This window comes from Tyto alba, unplaced genomic scaffold (genome assembly GCF_018691265.1).
Source record: "Tyto alba isolate M040663 unplaced genomic scaffold, T.alba_DEE_v4.0 Super-Scaffold_9, whole genome shotgun sequence".
In the NCBI taxonomy this organism is placed as follows: Eukaryota; Metazoa; Chordata; class Aves; order Strigiformes; family Tytonidae; genus Tyto; species Tyto alba.
Window position 1 is genome coordinate 13,644,657 of NW_024881330.1, and position 26,887 is coordinate 13,671,543.

General features: G+C 45.7%; 1 protein-coding gene across 6 annotated transcripts in view; it reads right to left on the reverse strand.

Annotated features, from left to right (window-relative positions):
• Positions 1 to 18,032, reverse strand: part of ZHX2 (zinc fingers and homeoboxes 2) — a 77,278-nt gene extending 59,246 nt beyond the window's left edge. For 2 of the 6 annotated variants that reach the window (XM_042785954.1, XM_042785952.1), the window contains exon 1: positions 17,575 to 17,682. The gene's annotated coding sequence lies outside the window, so the exon portion shown is untranslated. Of the gene's footprint in view, positions 1 to 10,101; positions 10,313 to 16,631; positions 16,855 to 17,574; positions 17,683 to 17,895 lie in introns of those variants that run through there. The other 4 variants (XM_032999656.2, XM_032999654.2, XM_042785953.1 and 1 more) reach the window with 3 other exon arrangements.
• Between the last annotated feature and the right edge of the window lie 8,855 nt (positions 18,033 to 26,887).

The window sequence follows — 26,887 nt, forward strand, 5'->3', positions numbered from 1 at the left end:
GAACCCTGCTCCAGCAAAATAATTATCTGGGTCCCCTTTGCAGAAAGAAAACATGCCAAGTTTCGGGGAAGGGTAAAGACTGTTACAAAAGATGAGACACTTTCCATTCTTATTTTGGGAGAAAACCAAGCTGAAATCACAGCCCTGCCACGTATGTATTTCAAGTCTGAATGCACATTGCTCGCGGAGGCCAAGTTGCGATCTTGAAGCTTTCTTCTTGATAATCACATTTCAATAGGCTTTCATCTGATCTGATACTTAATTGGGCAATTCCAATAGACTGAATGATTGCACTAGTTTTGCCAAAGGCAATAAGTAACTTTAAACATACAAGCAAGCAGGTAAATAAGAGACTTGCAAGTCTGACTTGGCCTTTGCCATCTGTGGCACTCAGCTGGCACATTCTTAGGGACCCGTTCAGAAATCAGTGTGCCCTATACTGTACTGAGAAGCTGAGCTATTCAGGTAACAACTCATAACCCAAGGACACTGGTGCACCAGCGGAAAAGGAGAGGTAAGAGGGTAATGGTCCTGGCCAGGCTATGGGAGAGGAGGTTCTAATTCTCTGCCTGACCTTGTGTAAACCATTTTTATTTCTCAGTGCTTCTAATTCTTGTAACAAAACTTTTCTGTATCACAAATACTGGGATGGAAAATATGCAAGCAGATACCAGCTGCTTATATTTTAAGAGAGGTGAGATTAAATAAGCACCGATAAACCACTCTCTTCTCTGCTTCTCCAACAAGGCTGGAGATGACCTTGAGGTGTTTTTCTCAAGCAAAGAAATGTGTAACTCTAAAAAGCTGAGGTGGAAGAGAGGAGCAGTATTTCACCAAAGGACCTCTAGTAGCTGTGTAACAACATAAGGTCTTGAAGGGAGCTAAGGATTAAAACTTGGTCTGGAAAGACAGAGTAGGTGGTAAAAACCCAAGAGAATTATCCATCTTTTGAGACCTGGGGGGTAAAGCTGTGGTAGGAAGAGGGAAAGGGGTTGCTCTGCCCAAGAGGTAAAGTTGTGCCTTGTTTCCCTTGTCTGCATATTTTTCCACTTTTTATTTTTGGATCTTACAGTGTTATTCAGCATTAGATAGCACATAGCAACTGCCATGCCCCACTCTGGAGGGTGGTGGGAATGTCAGAACCACCCCGCAAAGGACGATGAGAGAGGACCTGCAACATTAAAATTCACCTCTGCTTTACTGAGGAGGATCTGAAAACAATCCTTTAAAAACTCACAGGACCTAAGACCCCAGAACCACTCCAGCAGCAGACAAACACCCAGGTAACCTTGTCAAAACACTACATGGCAGATAGGGCTACCACAGCAAAGCCTTGGTCTACAAGAGCTCAGCCCGAGTCCCTCGCAGGCTGGAAAAAGGGCAGCTTCCCCAGCATACACACGCTGTGCCTCAGAGCTGTGCCAGCATGGCTGTGTCACTCGGGAATCACACCTCTCCATGCTTTTTGGCCAGTACAGCTTTGCTGGCAGAAGTCGAATCCAGGTAGGCATGGATTAACCCCAAGCTATTTTCAGAAGGCAGTGAGATGCGAGCTAACTTCCCAACATACATTATGATCTGCACTGTAATACAACATTCAGCCTTTGTGCCTTTCAACACAGAGCTGCTCAGTCCACTGGAGGTGGGAACTGTCAGATGTTGTCAAGTAAGAGTCAAGATGCCGTTGCCATAAAATAAATGGTTTTATAAAAAGCCTGACAGGACGGCTTTCACTGATATGCAAACTCTAGATAATCGCTGATTCGGGCCCCATCACATCACCCAACTACATGAACATGGGTGGAAGGACCCAGCTACATGAGCATGGCAGTCGCAAGGCGAATTCACGCTCCTTAAGCCAAGGCAAGCACAGCATCACTGGCAAAAATGAGAAACTAATACATTTCAAAGGACAATTAAATTCTTCTGAAAAGGCCAGGTTTAGCAGGTCTTGCAGGACAGCTTCATCCCAGACTCAATCAGGTATCCTTTTATTTGGTTGGCTGACCTGTTCCCCCATTTCTACCCATGATTTTGCCCTTTCTTCCTCTTAATTTCAGGCTCAGGTAACATTTCCCTGAGTCAGAATTTAGTGTGAACCAAAGCAGTTGCTGGCTGGAGTACCCACCAATCTAAACACACATGAAAATTCAAGCTAACCCTTCCAAACCTGGGTATTCCTCCTGAGGACACAAGGCAAACACAGATATAGCTAATGAAAAGCTGTTTTCTACCAAAAATGCTGGAGACACACAAGTCCCAGTGAACTACTGGTACCCTACTGATCGCTTAGGTGCCAAGACATCACTATAAAAGCTAGACTTAAGAGATCTCTATTCAGAAATGTGAACAATCATTTCCGTCTTGACAAGACATGAGTACACTGTCAGAAAAGAAAAATTAATTATGAGTTGCAGCATCTGCTGAAGCATGGTCCAGTCCTCAGTCTGAAAGTGTTGAAATCAGGAATCTGCCCAAGAGTGTGAACAGACACACTTTTTCCTTGGAAATGTAACCCACAGCTGAGTGGCATGCAGAAGACACATCTGGAATTTCTCTGTTGCCAGCAGCTCTTTTAGTTCAAGTTATGACACCAAGAACTGAAAGTTGTTATTTCTACAGAGAACCCTTCCCTCTTCTAGTTATTTCATAGGGTGTAGTAAGTTTCTACTTACTGAAAATGTTAATTATCACTGTATTTTCTCACATCATTGATACTTGATCATTGATGCCTTTGGCAGTGATAAGACAGCCCTCAACATACTACACTGGTCTTCCCTCTGCTCAGGAACAGAGATTTTGCAACATCCCTCACCTGTGATTCAACCCTAAACTCTGAGAGGAGGAACACGGCCTGTTTTGGGCAGACTTATTCTAACTATCAAGGAAGAAGTGATAAGAGGGCTCCCAAAACTTAGGTGAAGCTTCATGCCCTTGCTGGGATGACGGGGCAGATCTTCCACGAGGAAGAGAGCAGCTCTACAGATGGAGAGGTAACAGCATCATTGGTAACCAAAAAAAATGATGACCTGCTCTGCAGCCTCCCCTGCAGCTGTCTCTAGAAGAGCTGCACTAGCCAAGGGACAGGGACTTGATTCCTGCTTTTACCCGTTTTCTAGCTTTTGGAGGAATTGCTTCAATAAAGAGTCACTCAAGAGTCACTCAAGATCTGGACACTATTCTTGTAGCAGCAGAGTCCCAAAAGTCTTCTCCAGATACACTTCTGCTAGTTTTGAGGATAAAATCAGATGGCATTCAGCATGTTGCTAGGATTTCCTGGAGATAGATGTGACAATGGAGTTCCACCAGGGCCTGCTGCAGTCACAAGGCACAATATGACCATGTTCTAACACTAAGCTGTGGCTACAAACAGGCTACCTGAGCAGGCTCTTCACTTTATCCTACCAGTATGAAATGAAGCTGTTAAGATAAACCCTTACACACTGATTCAGTGAAGGACAGGACTTTGAAATTCTACTCTGGGTCCACTGTAACTTTGCTCCATCAACTGAAAGGAATGGTTCCAGGAGAGAAACCAAGCATCCCTTGTAATCTGATATAACGTTGGATAAAACATTCACAGTCTGTAAGAAATAATAATGGCAAGGTTGTCCCAGGGAATGCTTCTGATATAGATCTATTTTGCCGCCTGGCTCCACTCCGTCGCTACCCACAAGCCCAGAAGCTCAAACAGGATTAAAGGCTGGTCATTTCTGACACACTCTGAATATTCCAAACACACATGGGCCTTTTCACTCTAAAGGCCAGATGCATATGGAAAAGATGTTAAACTTTGTACAGACCAGTCCTCACTCCTGAAGTCACTCCTGTTCTCTTTAAAGCATATCTCCCTACTTTACCAAAAAAAGCCTCCCACATGTATTTACACTAGCGTTTGCTCTGCAGATGGCCGTGGGCAAGAAATATAGATTCTAATCTGCCTGCCTCACCAGCAGCCGAGCTGCAGTTGGGATTTAGTGGACAGACTCTTTATTGCTGGTAGATGTAAGTGACAGGAAGAACACAATTTTATCTCCAAAATCTGGATGTAGAGGAATAACAGCTTCCCTGCTGCTTCTTAGTACCAGCAGGAACTAAAACAACTGGCACCTTCCCAGGGAAAGCACTACTCAGCACTCCTCTCTGTGATCATCTAGGAGCACTGTTTGGGATGGGATGGGAATGACTTATAACAATGGCTTCAGATGAGACTTAGTGAGTGTCCCCCCCTTTCACACTAACCAGACTTTAATCAAAAGTAGCATTACAGTTTGGGGCAAAACCATTTCCATTTTCTGCTGGCTTTCCATTGCTTGCCTCCAGGCAAATTGTTCAACTTTTGTGCCTCAGTTTCCATATTACAAGAGTAATAAAACCTCCCCTGGAGGTATAATTTACACCTGGGTGTTTGTAGAGCATGATGCAAAGGAAAGCACTACAGGAACTACAGATTGTCAGTAAAGCAGCCAAGACTCTGCTCAGAAGGCAGAAGACCAGACACTAGACTAGGTTAGTTTGATTATGAATCTGACGTGTTACAGGGGGTTGCCTAGAATATCAGCTCACCAAGGGACTGAGTCACCAAACTTCAGCAAACCACCAGCTCGCTTGACCCCTACAGCCATATGTGAAGTGCAAGCTTGGAAAGTGAAAATAAAGAGAAGCTGCCCACTTCTTCATATTCATGAGCTCTTTAATAATGCTCAACAAAACCTGGAGGCATGTTCTCTGCTGTTGCACTTGCCCTTTTGCACAGCGAGCAAGTCATAAATATTTCAGGGGAAGAGTCCAGAAAATTTGCAAGATTGGTCCTACCCTTTTACAGCATTAATGAGCAGGCCATTAATAGTTAATGAAGCAGCTGCTGGTGATCTCAGAGGTAAAGGCAAGACGAGAACAGCAGTGTTTGCCCATTCACTACAATGTGATAATGTGAAGGAATGGCTTGATCCATTTATCAAATCCTCCCCATCACAGCAAGACTCAGGAGCTGATCACAGGACCTCCAGCAGAACCACACCCGACCCCCCTGCCCCACTGCTGTCACCCAGCAGGGATGAAGACTGCTGCAAAGGCTCGGAACCGACTGTCCTGCTGCTCTGGACACATCCACGGGAGTGAAGAGGCCTCAGTGCTGCATCCTACTTAAGCACAAGTGCCATGTCCCAAACACTTATCCAGGTAGGACCATGAAATGCATGTGTGCGGGTGCGTGTGTACACCCTGTAGTCATACATATGTAAAAATGCCAATAAAAAGAGTGGAGGTTTGGGCCTTTTAAAGGTCTCAGCTGCTTGTTCAAAGCTGCACCTTGAAAGTCAAATTCACAATACAATTAGGCAGCCAACTTCAAAGAACTGCTCCTGTGATTTCAGCCTTGCATGCAGCAAGGACTTAGGTGAAAAGGTATTTTTGCTGTACTTACTCTTTCATGCCTCTGAACTGACATCGCCTCGTCTGTACGTTTGAAGCCGGGAAAGCACGTTGCCCATTGCCTTTTGGTAACTCCGCTTGTCAGGAGCTTTACTGAGGAAGGGCATCATGTGGCTGCTGCCTGACAGCCAGGCTGGTGGGAGCAACTCCAGCCCTACAGCCCAGGCAGGGGCAAAACGAACTGGGTAAAAGTTTGGGCATTGCCAAACTCCATTTCCTTCTTTTTATCCCTGCCGGTATCACTGATTTTTAAGGGATTTGTGAGGCTGGTTTCCTCCTGCCTCCACATTTGTGTGTATGTGGGTCTACCAATCTCAACACTACAGTTTTTTTTAATTTGCTGGCTCACGTCTGTCACATTTGAGAGAGGTGAAATTCTTGAAGACAGTTACTTCCTACTGGTCTTATGAAAACAGACAGGGTGTAGAGGAGAGATCTCCATCACTGGTGCCATGAAGTGGAGAGGGATTAGTCTGACCCCTCTCCCAGTGCACACAGGAATTCAATCTCATGGGTCAAACACACTGGAAAGTGGTTTGTGTCAGTCCCACTGGCCCCAGGAATAATCAGTCTGCTGGATTTCAGCTCACTTCACATCTGGCTTGTCACAGATGAAGCTTTCTCTGCTCAAAAACTGACAGGGGTCTGCACAAAAGCAAGGATTGTTAGCAAAGAGATTCCCTGAATACCCCCAGATGGATAGGGACAGCACAGGCCCATCTTCTTTAAGAGCAAGCTCATGAACTGAGTGGCGTTTGGATGCAACCTGAATATCTCCCTTTTATGTAAGTGTCCTTAGCACAGAGTGCAAAAGTTTGCACTTCATCTGTTCGGGCTGTAATGCTCAGAGCTGGCAGTTAAGAGCCTTGCATTTATTGGGAATAAAAAAGGAAAACAAAAGCTTATTTTCAAAAGTTATAGTCTGAATTCCACCCTCCAAACCAGAGACCTTAAGTAGCAAAGGAATCAAAGGCAAGTGCAGCATTGGGCCCTTTATTAAATAACTAACTGCAATCTGCATAATCTATCTACAGATACTCTGTGAAGGGACAGAAAACTTGTCTGTCAACACCATATTCTCACCTAAACAGCGGGCTTCCAACAAGCACCTCCTGGGATGATTATCTTCCTAGTTTTTAACAAAACTGGACCTTGACTTTGCTTGCCTTCAAACAAGATTTTGCCTGCCTAATTTCAGTGCAGATCAAAGGTGGCCTTAATAGATCCTCACTGTACTAAGACCTATAAAATAAGTTTATTATGTTAAATTTCAAGTTATTTTATTTTGTAATTTGATTAAAAACTATAATTTGCCAAACATGCCTTGGAAAAAAAAATTTGTACTTGTACTTAATAGTAAAGTACATAATTAGCAATGAACGTATAATGCTTGCTTTTAAAACCCATAGCATGTAACATTCCTTTGTGCTTTAAGTGGGGAGCATCTTAAAGTCATTATAAACCTCCATTTAAAGACCTGAATACCTTGAACTATTTAAATCACATTAAAGATTAAACTTCACGTCTGAAGAACCCTGCCAAAACCAGATGTGTGTTGGGCTGTTCCTCACCCTTATACCACCTAACTTACATAATTAACAGATATTTTAAATGCACAAACAAGTCAAAAAAAAGTTTAGTGACCAAAAAAAATCCTATTCAACTTAAATTTTTCTTAATCAGCTTCCTATTAACTGTTTCATTTAAAAAAAGAAGAAAAACGAAAGTAGTAAGTTTCTTGGTAGTTTTCCTCCTCTTCTAGCTACATTGTAAAAGTTTCAGTACTAAGGGTGTGTTAAACTTGCTGCTTGCAACTTTTCCAACTTACTTTCAACTAAGTACATATTTTTTCCTAATTTTAAAACACAGCAAAGGGACAAGGACCATTCATGCATGGGCCAAAAATTAATCAAGATGCAACCCCAACCAAGCCAAGTGGCCACAGTGAAAGGTAAGGAGTGTTTCAAGATTAGTATCTGTAGATTGTAAAAGACCAATAACAAAGGGTGGCAAATCACAGTCTTTCTCTGCTGCTGTGCAAACCAGCAATCATGAATGTGAGCAGAAGGGTCTCACGGCTGATCTGGGCCAGAAGCTTGGTGCAGTAATTCTTCTGAGGGATGCTATGGCAGTGCCCAGGTGCACAAACCAAACCTAACATGACAGTGACCTTGCGACACACTGGGATTCAGTAAAAAGGTCAGGATAAGAGTGAGAAGGAACAAATAAAATACTACTAAAATAAAATAATAAACGCACATTAGATGAAAACACGAGCCTGTCTGAGCGAGAGCTGCACCTGCAGTGGGGTACTGTTTGTGCCAGTGCAAGGCAAATAGGAAAGGATGCATCGAGTCCAAGGCAGCTAATGGAAAAATATGATCAAATTCCAACATTGGCTGCAGAAATCGATATAGAGAGGAGGCTCAGGTGTGAATTAAGAATTCCTGTGTAAATACACTGTTTCCAAAATGTAGCAAACTACACCTCATACTGTTTCAGACAAAACATCTATAAGAAAAGTTAAAAGTGTGGCAGAGACTGGGTGGTAATCCACATCCTCTCTTGCTGCCCACTACCTTCTATAGGTAAAGAATGCTGCAAATAGCCACAAATCCTTTGCCATACAGTACTGCATACTGCTTACATCACCACCAATTTTGGGATGCAGCAGCGATCATGTTAAATACCCAATATCCTCCTTGCAAAGCACCTCGCATGCTTTTCAGAGACTGTTTCACATTTAATAGCACATTTCAAAGCAGGTCCCTCACTCCATCGAGTGCTACAAAAGCTCATTCCCTGTGGATGGAAAGGAGCCTTCCCTGCCCTGCAAGCACCCTGCTGCAGCGGGCTCCCTGCCGGGATGCGCACAGATGTGACGGCAGGGTGGGAACAGGCAGGTGGGGAAAGAGGGGAAGGAAGAGGGTACCGCAAAGAAATTAAAAATGCAAAACATGCACTCAACAACGTACTTCCTCCTAAACTGGGCACAGAGTGCGGACAGGGGTTTGTGGCTTTTTTTTTAAAAAAAAAAAAAACAAAACAGAAAACAAACACACAACAGAAACCACTCATATTTAAGTCCCCTAGAAATTTTGTGGGAGAGGTGCAGAGGGCTCAGCAGGGAATTGGAACCGGCTGGTGAGGGGTGTGCTGGTGCCTGGTCACCCCCCACGCCCCAGGGCTGCAGACCCTTGGGCTGAAAGCACCCACATGCTTTGTGGGGAGAACATGATCATCCACCACTCATCAAGAAGCAAGAGTAGAGCAAACAGAAAGGAGTTCAGATTTCAAGAGATTAACTTTAAATCTACCGACTTGGTGCTCTGATCTGCTGCTGGAGAAGAGATGGGGCTGGAACTAAGATCATCCCTATGTATGAGCTCTTTTTGTCATAAATGATATTGTCATACTCTTCTCCTGGCTTGGACATGCACTGAGTGTTTGCACGCTCTCCTGGACCATCACACAAAGGGTAAAAACATAAAAACAAGGTAAAATATGAAAATAAGGTACTTATCTATAAGGCTAAGATCCAGGATAACAGGACAAGCAAACAGAATTTAAGGCACTTCAAGTATATTTAGACTTGAAAGCAAAATACTTTAAAGAGCTAACATTTATTTTCCTGTATCTGATTAACTGTGGATTTTGAAATTTGTGTTCGCCTTGAGCAATATTTCCCAAACCACCTCATCCCCTCAACATAACTGCAAGGCATGCAGATGAGATGCCGGCAGGTACACAGAGGAGAAGCATCCTGTAAAAACTGTTTTAGCAACAGCAAAACTGTAAGGATGCTCTAACTCTAAAGGAAGAGACGATGCCAAGTTAAAAGCAGTTAAGAAAACCCAGTTAAGTTCCCTCCGAGCATTCTTCCCCATCGCTCCAATTGCTTTAAAACAGATGTGGAGCCTATTCCTTTCTTATGCTGGAGGACCCCAGACAGACAGAGGGAAGTAAAGGCTTCCTAAGGCAGCAGTTTCCTCTGAATTTACTCATCACCATTTGTACCTACCCCTAGCAGTTGGGAAAAATCCTGCAGGTCCTCAGCAGCCACCAGCCCCTGCAGCTGGTAGCCCGGCACGGCTGCACTGGGGACTCTGCTGTATTTGACGACTCTCCCATGCAGCATCACCAGGTTCGAAAACCCTACATGAGGCTTTTTCAGCATCTTACCACTGCGAGCTTCTCAAAGACAATTAGCCCTAACCCTCAAATGGTAACACAGTGGGGGTGGCACGTTCCTGGCAAGGTGCTTGTTCCTCAACATAGGTCGGGGAGACCCGCACCTTGGGTTAAAGCCCAGGTAAAATGGCTTCTGGCTCTCAAAAATCCTGGCTGCCCAGTCCTGAGAGATGGGGAACAGATCCGAAAAATCTGCAACCACAAGCTCACGACTCCTCCCCGTACCGAGCATTACATGATGGTAATGAAAAGCAGCATCATAACCGCGACAGGCTGCAAGAGATCCCATGGGGATGCCAGACGGTGACAAGGAAATAAATGAGTGATAAAGGACTCTGTAACCACCTTTGGCTGAGCAAAAGGAGGGTGTTGGTGCAGTGGTCCCACAGGTGGGAGCAGCGATCGCCCGTGGACACCCAGCTGGGCAACCAAGTACTCTCCCCGGGAGGGAACCAGGTGTTCAAACAACTTCCTCACCTTTCAATCACGTGGAAATAAATAGGTCCAACCCAATGCTGCTCTTCTCAGATGATCAGGAAGGGGGATCTCTTTGGAAAAATGTGGAAGAGGCTCAGCTTCAGGGGGAACCATCATCCTCTGGGATAACCCCATCTTCCACAATTTTCAAGGGAACTGTACTGCAGCCCAGAAGACAACAAGCACCGAAGCCTGTAACAACAGTGTGCTCCCAGCATATCATTTAAATAAATCAGTTTCTGGAGAGACAAAAGACAAGGAAAAACTCCCTGCCGTGCCTGACAGTTCATGCTGAAAAGGATGCTGAAAAAAAAAAAAAAAACACAACAAAACATATTTGCTTTAGAGGTGGGAGGCAGGAAGAAGGGCGGGGAAGGCATCTCCTCAAAAACACTTTGGGCCAGAACCATCAGGACTTTCCTTTATTGAGTGTGAGAGTGAATCAGCAGTGCTCCACCAGCCCGGCAGCAAAGCTCCGAGATGCCGGCGCTGGCTGCTTCGTACTGGCTTCCCTGGGCATGAGAGAAGACAAAATCTCCCCACATTGCTTACCCAGGCCTCCGTCCTGGCACCCTTTGAAAACCAACAAAACTTACTATCTCCAACTGTTTACTCCGGGATTTTCTTCTTGCAAATAAGATTTTTAAAAAGAACAAGTATTTTCCCACTTCTGCTATCTGAGTAAAGTGTAACATAAAGTAACTGAAACTAATAAGCACGAAATTAGGTTCAAAAATATTTTTTAAAAAATTGTCCAAAGCCTGGAGAGTGAAAAAGGAACACATGCATTGGAGGCAAGGGAAGGGGCACTGAGTTCTTGAGAAATACTAGTATTTTATTAAACCTCTCTGAGAGTGCCTTTAGCAGCTGCTCAAAACCTCATTTTTTTGGGTGCTATTAAAAAAAAAAAAAAAAACAACCAATAAACACAAACAACAAGACTGTTTAAAGAGAAAGGAATCACATTTTTCCCTGAACAGCTTTACTCCAGGTCTTCTTCATCCATTCATCAGACTGGACAAGAGGTTAAATAACTGAACTTGAGGCTTCCTTAGTTATTGTCATTCACTCAAAACAAGTGAGAAAAATCTCTTTCCATTTGTTTTTTTTGTTGTTGTTTTAAGCTTTTGCAAGTAAAATATGCAGTTTTACTACCAGAAAATTGTGGGAACAACAGACAATTAATGACAAAAGAGAAGCCAAAATTGACATGTAATCTGAGGTTGCAAGTTTAAAAAAATATTTTAAAAGAGGGTAAATAAGGCCAGGACAGTATGAATGGGAAAAAAAGAAGAAAGGAAAACTAAGATTTCAGACCCATGATGGGACACAGAAACCAGCGCAAGAAGTTCCCGTCCCACCCCTCCCACTGTTTGAATTAAGTTAATCATTCCCTCCATTGGTGCCAACTGGAAACACACTGTAAATCACATCACTGAAATGCTACAAGTTAAAAAATAATACTAAATATATATATCACTTAAGAAATGAGTGAAGGAGAGGTTTGCTTCTCAACAGGATTGTTTCCAGGCAAATCCACAGCTAAGGGGACAGTGAGTGGAGTGACACAAGGGAAATCGTTTCTTAGCTTTGTCACATTTTTCCAGGACAGAAGATAAATTTCAGGCTGTGGAGGAGTCTCCCAAGTGAACTGAACCATGCTGTGGTCAGATACACTGATCTGAAGGAAACTTTGCAACATGAACAGAGCCACCACTTGTGTTTGGGCCAGGATGAGCCCACTCCTGTGCCCCAGAGCCCCCAACACTTGCTCCTGCAGGGATGACTAGGCTTAACTTAGGCTTAACTCAAGCAGTAAAAAGGGCTTCCCAGAGAGGAGTGTTGACATGCAGACATCAAGAGCTGAACAAGCACATGACAACAGACACCTCTGCATGAGAACATCTCATGTCAGGTCTGTAACACTAATGCTTACCATGAGGTTGTATCAGCCCTGGGATGTGTCACTGATGTAGCTGTGCTCCAAAACTTGCAAACACAAAGGCTGTTACCCACCAAAGGGGCATTTTTTTGCTAATGCTGCTTATCAAACTCATTTAGCAGGATTGGGAGGATTAAGCCACAACCAGCAAATTCACCCAAGAAGCAAGTTCTTGACACGGTCATGGGATGCTGACCCAAACAAAGCACTCATGCACTCCTAGGCACTGGGTACCCTGTGTAATGAGATATTAAATATTCTGAAATACATACATGCTCACTTTTTACCAAGGCCTGTAGTGATGGGACAAGGGGCAACGGTTTTAAAACAAAAAAGCATAGGTTTAGATTGAACATAAGGAAGAAATTTTTTATGATGATGGTAGTGAGAAACTGGAACAGGTTGCCCAGTGAAGTTGTGGATGCTCCATCATTGTCAGTGCTCAAGGTAAGGCTGGACAGGGCTTTGAGCAACCTGATCTAGTGCAAGGTGTCCCTGCCCATTGTAGGGAACGGTAGATGAAAAGATCTTTAAAGGTCCCCTTCAACTACAATCCTTCTATGGTTCTCTGATCCTATGAATGCTGAGGCTGTCCTTCAAGCCAGAGCCCCAGAGGGTGAATAGTCAGTGGGCTTCCCCCAGCCGCAAGATGAAGGGCAGTGTGAGGTAGAGAAGACCTACATCACTTCAGAGCTTGTGAACGGTGTAGATAAAAACTGAGCCCATGGGTGAGCCTGAACCACGGCCCTGCTCAACCTGTAGTCTGTGGGTGCAAATTTCTCCCAAAATACCTGCAAAAGTTAATTTGAGAGGAAATTGGTGAGCAGGCTTTGCTTTGCTAGATCAGGTCCCCACTAGAAAGTCTGCCCAGGGGCCACAACCTGGAGAAGATATAAACCGTAGATATAGCTGGGGAGGCTCGCTGCCAGAGTGACACTGAATTCCTCACATGTGCCCTGCTTTCACCAGCCGGCACGTACCCCGTGCACTGGGCCAATGCACAAAAGGTTGTCAAAACTTGCTGAAATCTCCCCCTTCCTCTCCCGACGTGCAATTTCTAACCACGCAGGCGTTACAGATCACCTTCTTCCCCATTTGCTTCCCGACCTTTCCTCTCTTCTCCGTCAGCCCTCCAGATGGCAAACACTCCCCTCTGCCAGGCGCCAACACGAGCATTCCCATCGCCAGCCCCACTCGGGGCATCGCCTGCCACAGGCAGCTCGGGCACGTGCCGTCTCATCTGCGAATTCAAGGAGATGTTGCACCATAACCCATGTCCTCAGCTACCGGAATAAAGCCCCCCCAGGAGGACTTTTTTAAAGTCCCCTCCCAGTTACCAATGCCAAAACCTCCTCTGCTTTCTTGTGTCGTTCTCCCTCGGCTCACTAACAAAAACCAGCCATCTGAGGCTTCTTCAGTGCTAAATACACAAAATCATTTCACACATCTTACTCAGTTTGACCGGATTTCCCAGTTTCACCAGCAGACTCACAATACTGGCCATTTTATGTAAAATGAGCTTGTGGAAAATTCAGTTTTCACTTTAGAAACAGGTTTTGGGTTTCACTGTTCTGAGAAAAGCTTGACAAGTGCATTGTCTTATATCCAAACGCACAGCATTTCTTGAAACAACCCCAAATGCATCTTTTTTAAAACAAAACAATCAATCAAACAACTCTTCTGACTTGCAAAGGCATGGCAGTTTTGGGCAGAGAGGGCTGGTTTGGTGATTTCTAAACTGCCTCCGGATGGCAAGGTTGGAATTGAGCTCTCTTCCCTTCAACTTCCTAGGGCCTGATTCACTTAATTCCCATTCTAATCCACCTTTGCAAACCAAACTCTCAAATAGTACCCTGTGTTTGTATTTGTAACACTCTGGAAATCAACAGCTGTTTTGGCTTTTTTCAGAAAAACCCCAAACTTATTGCTACCCTGTATCATGACATCCAGTAAACTTCAGACCTACCTATTTCTGAAGGGTTGATAAAACAAACTACCAACACAAATATTAGTTCCAGCTGACCTGATGTATGTAAACACACCTTGACAGAAGGCCAGCAATTACTTTAATGGTTTTAAGTTAAAGCTTTTACAGATAATTTTAATGCCTACTTTTGTTTATTACTTACTTTCAATACGAACAGATACCATCCTGCAGATGTGAATGTTACAACCTTCAGTTTGCAGTAACTTTTAGGGGAAGAAAACACTTGCTGAATTATCCTCACACTTGAAAGAAAGTCAAAAATACAATTACACTCCCTCCACACAAAAAGCAAATGCAGCTTTATTGCAAACTGATAGCCATGCTAAAATCTCAGGGAGTTCCGTTGTAACACTTTCTAAACAAATTCTAATCACAATACTATTCTGATTTATTTTCAGTGGCTGTTTTCATTCCTTAAGCAGACACACAGAAAAGTAATTTAGACATGGGTCAAAACATCCCAACAAGAAAAGACTCCAAATAATATCGCAGAGGATCATCCGAGTCAGAGCAAAGCTAAAAGGAATAAAACCCAAAGATGTCGCACATGCAAATACAGTGATGTCATGCCTGGCATTAAAATCTTAATTTTGTACAAGGATGAGCCAAACCTGCTGTGATTTCATTCCAGCCTGCAGCAGTTTGAAAGTGGTTTGAAAATGTAAAAAGCAGCAAGTAATTTTGCTATATTTAATGTTAGCTTTCTTTTTTGGACTTCTAATAAAAACACAATAAAACTACCCCCTCCTCCCCCCCCCCCGCAAAAAAAAAAAAGAGCCAGAATGTGACGCTGCCAACTTGGGCTGTCTCGTACAACGGATTACTGATTTTACAGACACTGTCTAGAAATTGTTGATTGTAACTAGGGTAAAAAGGAAAAATAAAGTGGTACTTTGAGACAAAGCGGTTGGAAGGAGCATGCTCCTTTCAAACACTGACAGAAGAGATGTCCTGTGGGATGAAACTCTGACAGGAGAACTTTTTGGGTTGGCAGGCAGGAAAAACGTCATTTTATGAAGGTGAGTAATCACACAGGCTTTGGCTGGTAACTGAGCTACGCACATCTATACGTGCTTTCCGGCACTGAGTTCATCACAGGTGCAAGAAAGGAGGACGAACACAGATGAGCTCTTGGCCATTCATTTTTGCAGAAGCCTGGAAGGGGATAAACACACGCACGGAGGCCAAAGTAAAATAAGGACCAGCCAACAACTTTAAAAATGCATGGGCTTTTTAGCATTAATGTTCTTCCCAATTGCTGGCCCGTACCTTGCTCTCCCTGACCTGGAGATCAATTTGCAATTCTGTGTTTCAAAGAGCTGCTGAGTTCATACAACAGACTGAAGCCACATCTACATTAGAAAGGTTTCACCGGGACAGGAATATATTACACTGGCAAAGCACTTTGGTCACAGATACCTCTTAAACAACAAAATTACTCCTCTACTGGTCTAATAAAACCACAGCAGCACAGAGCAGTGTTACTTCACATGCCATTTCCCAGTAAGGCTTCATGTGAGAGGTTTCTGCTAGAGACATCAGACCCCTGCTAGTCACACCTGCGCCTGTAAAACTATCCCATCCCCAGCCAGGAGGGACAAACCTTGCACAAAGTTTATCTGTAGGTTTTTGTTTTTTGTTTTTTTTTTTTTAAAGAAAAAAAAAAAAAGACAACTCATTGAACAACTACATGTGGACTATTTGTAGGTGAGCTGTATGATGAAGCAGTGAAGGGCAATGATTTACAATTATTTGCCGTAAAAGAATTACATTGAGGCACCTGACATTTTAGTTCTCTGCCCCAATGTGGAAAGGCTTTGTTTTTCTTGGGATGACTACCATTGCTCCACTAAAGGATGTGCTAAAATCCCTTCCTGAACTGGGATCTTGACACCTGTGGGACAAAAAAAATTGAATAGGGAAGACCAGTTTTGCTTAGCTGATGTCCCTACGCTGCGACCCTGGCATTGCTGAGGGTGACCCCCGGTGCTGCCAGAGATGCAGCTTCCCCAGGCACCGCTCTGCCACCCTCACCCCCTGCTCCCCGCCTCGGGACCCAGCTGGCAGGAGGTGCTGACACCCAGCAAACCTGATCATCTAGTCACCTTCCCAGCCAGCAAGAGTCCTCTTTCCTCCCCATTCTTACTTCTTTGGCTGGTTTTCCCCCCTTCTGCTCTCCACCTTCCAACCCAAAACTTTTATTGAGTCCCCCTTCATGGCAGGGCCCTCGCAAGCTCCCAGGGTTTAAAAGGAGCACCTGCCCGGAGAGGATGGGGAGCCTCCATCCGAGAGGTGCCTGGGCTGCCCAAGGAGGGAGGAAATCAGGGCCATGCCCCCTGCCAAGCTGTCTCCTGAAAGAGGAATTCCCAGGCACAAAGCGAACAAAAGGGCTCAGGAAAGAGGTGGTTAGAGGGATCCCCCGAAAGTCAGGCAGACACATCCCAACTCCACTTTGAAGTTTAATTCCTAGCTAAGAGGGGAAAAAAACGTGTCTTGTGCCGTCTCTCTCATCCCAGAAGGAGAGAGAGAAGGGAAAAGGGAAAAAAAGGAGACAGTTGTGTGAAGGCTTGAGAAACCAGCTAAAACAAAAGGGAAAGTCACCTCTCCTAGAAGAAAAAAAGTGGGTGTAGCGTGCCAAAGGCTGAGCTTCCCCAAATCTCCCCATCCCGGGGAAAACAGAGTGTCAGCGGAAGGCAGAGATCTTCGCAGAGGCTGAGGGAGGGATGGAGCGGAGCGGCCGCTCTGCCCGGCCGCGGTCCCAGCTCGGTGCCACCGGGGCAGGAGGCAGCGAGCCCACGGCCACGACGTCACGGGGGAGCGGACAAGGAGGGGGGCCACAGACAACAAATAAATAAATAAATAAATAAATAAATAAATAAAAATAATAATAAAAAAAAATTAAACCAGAAGAAACCGCTGCCAAGTCCGGCCGCGGGCGCGGAGCCACGCGTGGCGGCTGCGCCCACAGCACCCTCGGGGCGGCTCTTCCCCCCACCGCCCCCCGCCCTCGAAGCCAGCGGCTCCTTTTTAAAGACCGCACTGACAAAATCGCCCTGCTCGCCTCTACGTAACGCCCTGTCGAAAGCGGACGCCATATTTTGTGTTGCTGATGTCGACATAGACAAACGTAGACATGTTTTTTCCCTCCCCCCCTGCCACCCCCCCCCTTCCTCCTGCCTTCCCCCCTTCACCCAAACTTGCGATCGGGAGGCGGCGGGGAGCGGGGAGGAGGGCGAAGGGGGGAAGGAGGCTGCATGGAGAAAAAAATAAAAATATATCTAAAAAAATTAAGAGCCGACCCCAAACAACCCTCTCCCGGCTCCCACCTCCCGGCGGTCTACCCCCACCCCCCCTCCCATTCCCGGCCCCAGCCGGAGTCCCGGGAACCAGACAGTTTTTGCGGGAGGAAAAGTTGGGTGCGAGCGGCCGGGGCAGGAGCGCCGGCGAGTGCATGTGCGGAGGGAGGGGGCGGCCGGGGAGCGCCGCGCCGGGGCGGGGGGGGGGGGGGGGGGGGGGGGGGGGGCCCGCCTGGGAAGTTTCCTACCTGCGCCCAGGGCGGCGGCACCGACTGTCCCGGGCGGAGCGGCCCCGGGGCTCCGCGCACCGCTCCGCGCGCCTCCGCGGCAGCCCGCGGCCGCGGCGGGACCCCGCGCCCCCCGCCCCCGCCGCGCCGGCCCGCGGGGAAACACGCGCGCACCGCCACGCGCGCACGCACGCACACGGCCCCGCCGCGGAGAAAAAAAAAAAAAAAAAAGAAAAAAAAAAAAAAAACAGGAGAAAAAAAAAAAGAAAAAAAAAAAAGAAAAAAAAGGAAAAAAAAAAAAAAACCAGCCCTCGATCGGTGGGGATCTACGCCAAAACCCACATGATCTCTGACGTCAGCGTGCGTATTTGCATACGATACCACCGCCGGCGCGGCCGCCGGGGTCCCTCGGCGCGGCGGAAAGTTGCGAGCGGGGCCGTGCCCCCCCCATCCCTCCGCCCGGCTCCGGCCGCTCCTCCTCCGTCTCAGCCCCGCGAATTTTCCACGCACCCCCCCCGCCCCGAGCGGTGCGCGCGTGGGCTCCGCCGGGCGCTCCGCAGCCCACGCGGTGACACCGCCTGCCCCTGCCCGGCCCGGCCGGTGGCATCGCCGGGCGCTCCGCCGGTCCCCGCCGCCTCCCCCGTCCCGCTCCACGGGCGGAACCACACGGCCCCCCCCGATCCTCCGGGCGGAGCCAGGGCTCGCAGCGGGGGCGGCACCCCCCCCCCCCCCCCTCCACCCCCTTCCCCGGACCCGGGCGGTGCGAGCGGTGGCTGCGCCGAGGGGTTACGGACCCTTCGTATAGGGGCTGGGGGTGAGGACCTTCGGTCTGGGACCGCGTGGGCTGGACCTCCCCGTGTGTGATGGCAGAGGACGTGGGGACGGGACCCGCACCTCAGCATCGCGGAGATGGATCTCCCGCTGCAGGGACGGCGGGGTTAGACCCCAGCTATAGGGACGGCGAGGGGTGGACCCCCGCCATAGGGACGGCGAGGGGATGCTGAGGGGCTGGAAGAGAATGTGCCGCTTCCGTGGGGCTGCCCCTCCGAAGGGGAGCGGGTTACCTGGGGAGGTGGGAGGCATTTCTTCATCCTCGGCTCGCGATGGAGGTTTTCCAAGCCACCCAAATTTGGGTGGGCTTCAGACGGTGGTTGTTTATTGCTTTACAGAAGGTGGTGTGTATTTCCAAGGGATGCTGCAATCTCTGCTCCTCTGCTGCATCGCAGGAATCCTTTCCCCCATTTAAAACTGTCATTGAACTCTTGTGTCTCTTTGCCTTTTTTCCAAAGAGATGTAGACAGATAAGACCCAGGCTATTTTCTGTTTACTTCAATGAATTAATTAAAAGAAAGAATTTACCGATTGTATCTTGCTATTAGATAGTAGATCTTCCAACAAGTCCAGGCTAATGGGATTTACGAGTAGCATAATCTCACTGTAACTTCAGTGGTGTCCTATCTACCACGGGGTATCTTTGATTCAATCACATTAAATTAATATTTTAATCGTGTACTTAAAGCTCCAAGGGCTTTGAATCTCCACTTGCTCGGGCTCTCACCCTGCCCGGTATCACCAGCGGGGTGGTGGCAGGGATGGAGCCAGGCTTCAGCTCTTAACCCAGCCCAGTAACTTTGTTGGGCAACATTTTGTTTCCCTTCCCCGTGTAGGGCTGGGGACTGGCTTGTATTAGTGTCAGAAGATGAGCTCTAAGTTATTGCAACTGAATAATCACGGAAGAACGTAAATATGTCAAAGCAGTGTCAAGAGATTTCTTTGCAGGGATACCCTTATCTGAGTAGGCGTGTTTTTGACTGCCTGACTGAGTACAGTGTCTGCAAGTATTTGATAACAGAATGGATTCCTTCCTTCCTGCCACCAGCTCCAAGACTTCCCCTAACTTTTCCTCTTTTTTCTAGATCCATGAGGTAAAGGTGGGACAAGCATGAGCATCCTCTCCGCACTTGCTGGGGGCATGGAGGATGACCCTTAGAGCTTGCTGATGTTCATTGAGCTTTGGTGTTCTTCCCTAGCATTTTTTTGTTTGTTTATTAATGAAAATTCCCTTTTCTTGTAAATACTACTGAATATATGTTGTTTAACTCTTCAGTAGCTGTTCAGCCCTAGAAATGTTTCTGATTTTTGAATGCCTGGGGGAAAAAAAAAAAAAAAGAAGAGCTAGTTTAGGGGGCAAAAATATCTTCCACCAGGATATACTTTTTTTTTTTTTTTTCCTACTGTCTCAAATTCTTCTTCTATTATTTGGAAAAAAAAGAAAACCCAAAGCGTTTTAATAAGACTACTATTCTTATGAATACAAACTATTTTTGAAAAGGCAGATCAATGGAAAAGCAGGTGAAAAATCATCTGCTTGCTCTTGTCCTAACTGACACTTACTTTAAGGCCTCTTTAACTCTTTTTTTTTTTTTTTTTTTTTTTTTTGCATTGCCAAATGCAAAAGGCTCTTTGATTGATTAGCTGATAAGGTGGGTAATGCTGCCTTTCAAGTGCAAAACAGGGCCTTCAGTGGGAGCCCAGGTGGGGGGTGAGGTTCATACTTCAAGCCTGGGTTGTAACAAAGACAGTTCTAACCTTAGGTCAAAGTGATGGCTGCACCTAGCAAGGCCCCCACTGACACTCATCTGCTCAAAACCCTGGATGATGTCACACAAATTAGGAGCTGAAAGGTCATTGAAAATGGGGCATAATTCACTGTATTTAAAGTGAGGAGGATGTGGGTTTAAAATTGTAGCAGTTGCTACTGCCATCCTAAATGAACAAACTAAGGACAGCTTTTTGGGCACTGTGTATTCAAGTTTACTGCTAGAGAAGCTGCTCAGACTGTGTAGGTAAGTCTAAGGGTACATGTGTGACTTTGCATTTTCCCACATCAAAGTGCAAAATACAGTGCACAGATACCTGTTCTGTGAATGTTTTTCAACTTGGTCATCAAATTCTTCCTCTGTTTAAATCTTGAGCAGTGGGACCAACTGGCTGTGTGGCATCTCCACCCAGATGCTGTCTTTTGGGAAACTTGTGGGTAGTCAGTTAGCTCTGACTGTGTTAAATTTAATTGAAGTTAACCAGGACCAAAAGTTTACTGAGGGATGGGAGAACAGTGTTTATGATTAGAGTTTATAATTACAACAGACTTGATTCCTTGTAAAATCGTGCATCCCCCAAAAAAGTATCAATAGTGAATGCAATGTGAATACTCTTGTTAACTCTAGGTATGTAACTCATCTATAGAAACCTAACATTAAAATGATGCAGGGTAATGGAAAAAAATGGAAATTGCTTTTACAGAAGATGCAGAAAGGAAAACTGCAATTTTAAATTTCCTTTGCACAAGGCCTCTCTTTTCAATTAGTAGCACAATGGAAGCCACACTGATTACAAAGCACAGTGAACAAGCATGTACAATTTCCCAAGAAAGTGATGGCAGAGCACTTGCTTGCTTTAAATCTAGTGTCTTCTTTATTTCCTCTGTGCACATTCTCTAGGTTTAAAGTGACATCTGCTCCATAAAGCCTTCAGATGAAGTTGCAAGCTTGCCTGTGAAATAATACCTTGGTCAAAGATAATGAACTGTGTACTGATATGTATATATATATTTTTTTTTTTTATGTTGAGGAGATGAGTGTCTGACATATGTATTGTCACATATGTTTCAGTCTTTTTCAGCTTAATGGTTTCTTTCTGATTGTTTAATCTTGTGAAATTTCAGGCTGAGTCAGCATTACAGATCTAATTCCCTCTCTCGGAGGTGCAGCTCCGAATTTTGCTCTGAAGAGACTGTGCAAATATCCTCAAAGGGAATGTGCATCCTTTAAGAGGCAAAACTGAGACATATAAATGAAAGAACTGGAGAGTCATTGTTGAGTGTGTGGCTACATGGTGCCAATTTTTATGCTGGCCTAACACTGTAAGATCAAGTAGAGTTTTGCCTACAGGATGCAGCAGCAAATGGGCGGGCTGTGGGATTCAGGATGTGTTTGCTTCTGGACAAGGGGAACAAACTCTGGGCTGGTGCCGTAGAGCTAGCTGCTGCCTTGGAGCTAGCTTTGGGAAGAACCAGGCTCAGCTTCAATTGCTAATTTTACACCTTGCTCCTAACTCCTCTTCTACCCCATTCTTCTTACCCCCCACAGGTATGGCGGTTCCCCTGCTCCCACTTGGTGATTCTTAATAGTGGAGCTAAGATTTCTATACAGTCAGCAGTAGAAATTAAGGTAAAAACGAATTAAAAAGAAGTCAGCAGATAAACACTGCTACTTTGTATTTTTCTCTCTTGTGGAGATCTTGATCTCTGTGGAAAAGGTGCTTGGCCAGTGGTCAGTGCATGTTGTACAGACCAGCAGCCGAGAAACAAAGCTCTTCAGCCTCCTCTGTTTGCCACTCACTCTCCAACTTGGGTGTTTTGGTTTATTTCACCCCAGCAAAACAGCTCCAGAAACCAAGATTTCTCCTTTGCTAAGACACTTTGTCGATCCTACCAGTTCTCTCAATTGCTGCGGTGCGCAAATGCAAGCTGAGGTAGTGAGCACCGATCAGATGCGCTGTCTGCAAAATGAGATGTTAATATAAATGCACAGAAAAGCAAAGCAATATCAAGGTCTGATCCAATTATAAGGGCTGACTTTATGATTTGTAGTGCCCTTAAGCCGGGGGAAGCTGTCAGAAGGCAAGATGCTTCCCCTTCAGGACGCAGGGCTGATGGGGAAGATTAGTTGCTAAGTCTGGATGGAGAGAATCCCCTGAACACAACCTCCCTAAACATTTGCACTCATCGCTTGAGCTTAAGATGGGTCCTGGCAAGAGGCACACAGGCATCTGTCTTTTTCTGTTTCAAAAACTCCAGGAGAGCTGATCACTTATCACGGGAACCATCTGGCTTATTCTTAGAGAGATCAACAGTTAGTCACTGAACGAACAAGGAACATGCTGCATTGAAGTCTGCTCTCCCCATTAAATATGAGGACTTAGCCCAAGGTCCCCAAAACACCACGTGTGTTGCCTGCTGCAGGCAGAGGGGAGAGAGATTCAGTTCTGCCTTGAGGTTGATGAACTGCTGCGATGTGGAAGAGAGCTGCTGCAGCAAGCTGGGGGATGCCAGTGTCTCTGCAACGAGCCGTGGTAGCTGTGGGGACGGGGACCTGAGGCTCTGCTTCCTCAAGGTCACCTCTGCCAGGGACGGAGAAGCCTGAGAGGGGGGAGCAGGGCTGCATCATGGCTATCTGGAAAGTTTGATGCCATCTGCTTTGCCTCCATTGTTTGCTGTTGATCTCATTTCCCAGGTGAAGGGTCAATAGGTGGGACAGGGTTATTGCTCTGTGAGAGCGAGATGCTGAAGATGCAGGGCAAGGCCAGCGTAGGCTACTGGGTGGGTCAGTTCTTCTGGGCTGTGAGAATTAGGGGGCCAAGGGGTTTCACTCTCACCTTTGAGGGATAATACTTCACCGTGTCCCTGAAAGGATGTAAGTGCAAGCCCATCCGTGTGACTCTGGGCTCCTCACATGCTGTATTAAAAAGGGCCATGGAAGCACCTAAGCCAGCTCCTTGCTAAAAACTGAAGCCAGGGCACTACATCTCCCCTTCCATCAGGCAGTTCATGTTTTATTAAAGCCTGCGGCACCCTCTGCCTGCCCTCTGCCACTCCTCCCAGGCCCTTGCGAAGGGCGGCTGGCCGAGCGCCGGCATGCTTTGAGATGCACTGATGCGCAGGGGGGCTTCTCTCGCCCACCACTGCTCTGGGCCTCCTGCAGCTGGGCAGGCTCCAGAATTTTTGGAACCCATCAGCAACCCCAAGAGCCAGGTGAACTCATAGCAGCAGCTCAGCCATCCTCCCCTGCAGACAGCCTGCAGATCCCATGTGAATCCCATAACCTTTGCTGAGAGTGGTGGTTTGGGGATTTTTCTTTTCTTTTTAATGCCTTTTTCTATTGCTCTTGCTAATTACTAAAGCAATTTTTAAAATTTAAATGAGGGCTTCCTCCCTCACAGCCCATCTGCTGTGAAATCACAGCGCACATCCTTTGTGACAGTTCAAGCATCACCATGGCAACGTGCTGTGATGTGATCAACCCTGAGTTATGACCTCACTGTGGGACCAGGCAGGCCAGGCTGCTTTGGCAGGAGAAATAAAAAGCAGCTTCTGTATTAACAAAAGTGGGATCTCTGCTACAAGCCGATGGGATTTGTCCTGGAGCAGATGGGCTAAAGCCCTCCCCAGAGCATTGTATAGGACTTCAGTGCTAGGGCTGAGGGGCATCCACTTGAGAAACCATGTATTTCTTTCCTTAGAGAAAGTTGCTTTTTTGAGAAGTCTTTTCCACCAGTTAATGGTACTACTTCAATAGAAATCTTTGGAATTTTTAAGACTTCTTTTCCTTTCCCCACCTCCCCTGTGTATTCATAGATTGAAAGTGCTGGAGACCAAACTCTCTTTTTCCTGTTTGGAGGCAGGTACTGCATGGCTGGTGGCAATGCATACTTCACCTATGGTTCCCTGTGGCTTTGCCCCGACCCCATCCAGAAAGTAACAGGGCTGGAGGTGAGTGGTTTGGCTTTCTGAGACATTCATCTCTCACCTCCCCGCTGAGCCTGGCATGAAAGGTGACAACTGTTGCAAGCCTTTGTGGACAACTGGAATGGATTAGTGACCAAAGACCACCCAGCAGGTGTCATATCCAGTGTTACCCATTTTCAATTAACCAAAGAACTCATTCAGAGCCCCTGATTCAAAGTAGGGGATTTTTTTTTTTTTTTTTTTTTTTTTTTTGTGATTCCTGTGGATTTTAGATCAGATTTTAACCGTCAAACTGAGCCTGCTCTTCCAGGAAGCTATTTGCACATGTAACTAATTCACCGAGACAGCTTGTATATTTATCTGTACTTTAGTATGTATTTCAGAATGTGTCTCTATCCGTCCCTTAGATTAGAATATAGCATCTTTAGACTGGTGGTGCAAACTGAATTGATGGGGATATGTGGCAATTCTAGAGGGACTGGTGGTACAATTTGCCACCTCTCTGGGGAGCTGGAAAGTTAATAGGCAGCCTAGTTTGGCTATTTTATTTGTTGCTGAATAGACATAGTGCTGTTTATGAGGACTTAAACAAAATGTGCCTATTAAATGATATGTGTTAACAAATCTGAGAGGTGTTTTGGGAAGGGGAGGAGAGAATCAGCGAAAAATGATGCAGTTCCTCAAGTGGCACACTGTGCAGAGGAGAAGTATTAGGCTTTCACAGTATTAGACTTTCAAGTAGTAAGACTGTGACAAATTATGTATGATGATAAGGTTTAGGTGACCATAGTGGGTCTATTGTGCCAAGGTCTGTATGGTGATAGAAGAGCACACAGCCCTTAGTTGCTACAGGTTCCCCTGTCCCTTACAGTGGATCTGGTGCATGAGGCTTACAGTCTTCACACATGTCCTCCCCTGTCCCTTTTTGAATATATATAATCAATATAGTCCCAGTGTATTACTGATCAGGCCATTTCATTTTCCACTGACTCTGCTTTACCTGTTGAGTGAGAAAGCTGGCAAATGTTTGCTGCAGCTTTGTCTTTAAGACATTTTGGAGAGACAACCTTGAAGACTTCTGTAATTTTTCAGGCTTACAACCAAAAGGGAGGGAAAAAAGGAATTGAGTATAATGATTTTCTCCCTCCAAAACTGGCTTTAAAAAATACTCCCTGGCTCAGCCTCTTTATGCCATTTTACAGCCTCCAGCAAGTTTTTACAGCTCAGCTACTTTCCAACCCCAGAAAATGCAGTGCAGCCCCTGAACTATTGAAGTGCAAATGGCTTGACCGTAATCTAGGAAGATTCAAGAGAAACAGGTCAAATGTTACACTACATACTTATAGCAACATATTTTAACAGTAGGAGGATAGAAGCAGGTTTACCCTGGGCAGGTTTAATGTGAGTAGACTAAAATCTCTGTTTTGAAGGTGAATGTAATCAGTTTACTGCTCTTTGGCTGTGCATGCTCAAAAATAACAATACTTCTGTAGCTCACTCCATACCAGGGTCTCAAGGTGCTTAGAAGATTAACTTCACAAGCTTTACAGCATAGTCATATTATCAGCCTCGATGGTTATCCCAATTTATCAGTGGGAGACTGGGGCTTGGGAAACTGGAGATCAAGTTCTCCAGTAGCTTTTGCTGCAGCCAAGCATTCATAAAAATCAGTACCAGCACTGGGGCTCTTGTGACTTTTGGTGACTCCACACAAGAATCCCATGGCACAGTCTGACCCTCTGAGTCTAGAGCTGCTGGCTTAGCTATGCTGCCCATCGTTCACCCATCGCTGACACCAGCCAGAAGGCTCAGTTAGGCTCGCTACGCATTGCGGCAAATAGTTACAAGACTGGCCTGGATCTCAGCAGTGTCAGTAGGAATTTTCCTGCTTTCACAGAAAAGTGTACCTGTAACACTATCACAAATATACGAGCGGTATCACAGTGCTCACAGAAACAAGTTGGAGTCTTTATCCTACCAGGGCTCAGCCAGGAGTTCATATCATCTTCTTAGCAAGAAATCTGCCCTTAGGTCTTCAGCACATAATTTTCCCTGTATGCTGGGGTAGCTCTGGGATTTTGTTTTGCTGCAAGGCCATGCTAGTAATAACTCCTGTAAGTTTTGGAAAGATGGACTTGCAAAGCTAGCTGCTGGATAACATGCTAAATTACAGGTTAGGCTATGTGTTTTTACTACAACTAAAGGATTTTTTTTTTCCCCCCAATCTTGAAAATCCCTGGAAGGCAGCACTCTCAGTGCAAAATATTTTGTCACAGTAGCCACCTTAAATGGCACCCCAGTTTGGTGACAAATTTATGGTGACATTTTTCAACAGAGGTGGTTAAATTCAAGTGTTGCCTGTAAAATTTCCTGCACTCCGAGAGTGTCTGGGAAAAAAAAATACTGTATGTAAAATTTGATTTATAAAAACCATGTGCCTGTTGCTTTAAACTCTGGATACATTTACATTACAAGACACAAATTAAATTTAACATCATGCTGCCAACAAATGCGTTTCATCCAGGACTGAGCAGACAGGATGGGAGGTAGAAGTTGCAATAGATGGGTGGTGATACAGGGGGAAGCTTGGAAAAGACAGGAAGGGGACACACCCAGAGGGTGACTGACAAAGGCGTATACATTTATCAAAGTGTGGACACGCATTTTGCCAGCCATGAACTGTAAATTACCATCTGGTTTCAGAACTACTCTTTTCAGTATTAAAAATATGAAGATAAATGATCCCTCTTCCCAACCTGTTTAATTTATTTCCAACAGTTTTTAGAAGTCAGCAATAGAATAAAAAAT